Genomic DNA, 3327 nt, shown 5'->3' with positions numbered 1-3327 from the left:
CTAACGTCGAGACTTACTAGAAAGCTACGGTAATCGAGTGTCGAAGAAAGAACAGACAAACAGATCATCGGAACAGAACAGAGAGACCAGAAATAGAGCCGCACAAATAGAGTCGACGGGTCTTAACAAAGGAGCAAAGGCAGTTGAGCGGAGAAAAGAGAGCCTTTTCAACAAACGGTGCTGGAAAAATGGGACACCCACATGTAAAAAAAAAAAAAAAAAAAAATCTGTATAGACCTTACACCTTTTACAAAAATTAACCCCAAATGGATCAGAGACCTAAGTGTAAAATGTGAAACTGTAAAACTCCTAGAAGACAATGGAAGAGAAAACCTAGGTGACCTTGAGTTTGGCGATGACTTCTGAGATACGACGCCAAAAGCGCAGTCTGTAAAAGAAGACATCGATAAGCAGACTTCATCAAAATTAAACCCTGCTCTGCAGAATACACAGGCAAGAGAATGCGAGGACAAGCCAGCCACGACCCGGGGGGAAAATCTTCGCGAAGCACGTAACGGATAAACGCATTCGAGATACATTAAAAATGTTTACGACTCAACAATAAAAAAACGAAGAACCCAGTTAAAAAAATGGGCAAAATATGTGCCAAGATACCTCATCAAAGAAGATTTCCAGATGGCAAATCAGCACATGAAAAGATGCCGCACACCGTAAGTCTTCCGGGAGTTGCAAACTAAAACCACAGCGAGACCTCACTACACGGTATTAGAATGGCCTCGACCCAGGACACTGACATCATCGAACGCTGGCGAGGACGTGGAGCCACAGGAAATCCCATGTGCAGCTGGTGGCAACGCAAAATGACTCAGTTTGGGAGACGGCCTGGCAGTTTCTTACAAAGCTAAACAGATTCACCACATGATGAATCCCAAATAAGCTGAAAACCCACGTGCAGACAAAAACCTGCATGCGGATGTTCGCAGCAGCTTTATTCACGATGGACAATACTTGGGCGTGACCAGGAGGTTTTTTGATAGGCGAATGACTAAACAAACTGTGGTCCATCCAGACAAGGAAATACTATGCAGTGATGAAAAAGAAACGAGCTATCAAGCCACAAAGAGACAGGGAAGAGCCCTCACTGCAGCTCACTCAGTGAGAGAAGCCAGTCTGGAAAGGCCACACACTGTACGACGCCAACTCCGAGACATCCTGGAAAAGGCAGAACGGTGGAGAGCGAAAGACGGGTGGTTGTGGGGGTTGGGGGGAGGGGTGAACGGGTGGAGCGCGGAGGATTTTTAGGGCAGCGAAATCATTATTCTGTCTGATACTGTAATGGTGGGTCTGTATCATTACACATCTGTCCAGACTCAGAACGTGCGACACCCAGAGTGAGCCTTCATGTAAGCCGTGGGCTTAGCTCATAAGAACAACGTATCCGTATTGGTTTATCATCTGTGACAAATGTAGCACAGTGATACAGTGTGAGATGTCAAAAAACAAACCGAAAAAACGGGGAAACAGGTGGGTGGAGGGGGTGAGGGATTGTACGGGGACCCCCTGTACTTTCTGTTCTATTTTTTCAGTAAATCAAAACAGCTCAAAAATAAAGTCCATTAATTAAAGAAGCTAATGTCTATAATTTTTTTTTTTTTATTATGGAAAAATGTCCCACACATATACAAAAGCAGAGAGACTTTTCTACGGGGCCACTGCAGTCTGGTCGGTCGGCACCACCGATGATTAACTCAAAAGGGTCTTCCGGCCTCCGTGAGCCCCCCGCACCCCCAGATTCTCATGAAGCAAACTCCAGCTTCTTATTACTATGCGTGAAAGCATTCGGCGTACTTTTATCAAAAGACAAGCCTCATACTAAACACGTCACCATGATCACGCCTACTTCCTAAAAGGCGACCGCTTCCTTGTGCCGTCAGACACTAGCGGTGGCTGAGACCTCCCCACTGTCTCCTAACTGTCCCCAGGTGCCCAGCCAGTGACTGGACTCACGGCCCGGACAACCCATGGTCCTTCTGGTTGGCTCGTGCCTCCCCGAGCCTCCTTTATCCCCTCGCGATGCATTTGCTGGAGACGCAGCACCCCTGTCCCTGGTGTTTGCTGTGTGGCCCCGTCCTCCACGCCCGATCGACTGGTGGTTGGAAGCTGGACCACGCTCAGGTTCGATGCCGGCGAACGTCACAGGTGACGCTGTGCACACCACATCAGGGGCCCCGCACGTCTGCTCGTGTCTTTGTGTGGTGTTTGGGTTTATAGGTGGGACCGGGCACTGTCGACCTGATTCGTGCCACGTTTGCTTGTCACCTGGTGTTTCCGGCAGCCCTCCACGGCCATCGCTCAGGTCCTCTGCCTCTTGGGGGCTGCGGAGTGGTGACAGCCTGCTGCCATCGCTCCTCCGCCATTTGTTGTTGGGATCAGTTTTAAAGAGAAACTTTCCCTTCTCGACGCTCCGGCCGCCCGGAGGTAGCGTCTGCAGGAGGGTGAGAGAGACGCCCACGTCTTTCTTTTTATTTACATTTTCGGATGAATGACTTCCTTCAAAAGTGACCCATTCTTTAAAAAGTGTCACGAGGCACTCAGGGATGTGCGAAAAGCCATTTTGAGATGCCTGAATTCACTGCGACCGTTATTCTCTGTAAAGGACCATTTTATTTTAGGAAAGTTTTAGATTTACGGATTAGCACAAAAAATTCTGTACACGCGCCCCCAGCGTCCCCTTCTTTGTACATCTTCCTTTCAGATGGTACATCTGTCACAATTAATGAACCGCCATCAACATGTTATTATTCAAGGTCCATGATTTATTCGGATTTCCATAACTGTCACCTGACGCCCTCGCCTGTCCCAGGACCCCGTCGTGTCTCCCCCTGGCCGTGACGGCTTCTCAGATGGCCTTCGTTTCTGATGGCCCTGGCCGTCGTGAGCGCCGCCTGGTTTTTTGTGGGCTCTCCCTCAGTCGGGACCCCCGATGGGCTTGGGAGGAGGCCCCGGGGGTGGGGTGTCCCTCACGTCACCGCGGCAGGGCACACGCTCCCAGCGCGGCGTCCCCCTGGCGCGCCGGCCCCGCTCACCTGGCTGAGCTCGTCCGCCTCCCCCGCCCAGGTCCTCTTCCTCCTCCTTTCTTCACCGTCCTACCTGGAAGGCAGGCGCCAGGCACAGGCGCACACCTGGGGGGCAGGTACGGCCCCCGTCTCCGAGGGCGGAGCAGCCACATGAATTTTAGGGACTCCGCAGGGGGGGGTCTCTGTCTCCCCCTCGTTCATTTACTCAGCCGTTTATTTATATCAGTAGGACTCATGGACCTTTATCACATGCTTTGGATCGCAACCCAATAATATCATGTTATTTATT

The 3327-nt window shown here is 50.6% G+C and overlaps 1 protein-coding gene across 2 annotated transcripts in view; it reads right to left on the bottom strand.

The window, feature by feature from the left end:
• The window catches only part of SHANK2 (SH3 and multiple ankyrin repeat domains 2), a 149605-nt gene that overhangs the window by 41634 nt on the left and 104644 nt on the right, over positions 1–3327 (bottom strand). The gene's annotated exons all lie outside the window — the stretch shown is intronic.

This window comes from Pteropus vampyrus, unplaced genomic scaffold (assembly GCF_000151845.1).
Source record: "Pteropus vampyrus isolate Shadow unplaced genomic scaffold, Pvam_2.0 Scaffold501, whole genome shotgun sequence".
NCBI classification, from domain to species: Eukaryota; Metazoa; Chordata; class Mammalia; order Chiroptera; family Pteropodidae; genus Pteropus; species Pteropus vampyrus.
This window is presented reverse-complemented; position numbering and strand designations above follow the sequence as displayed.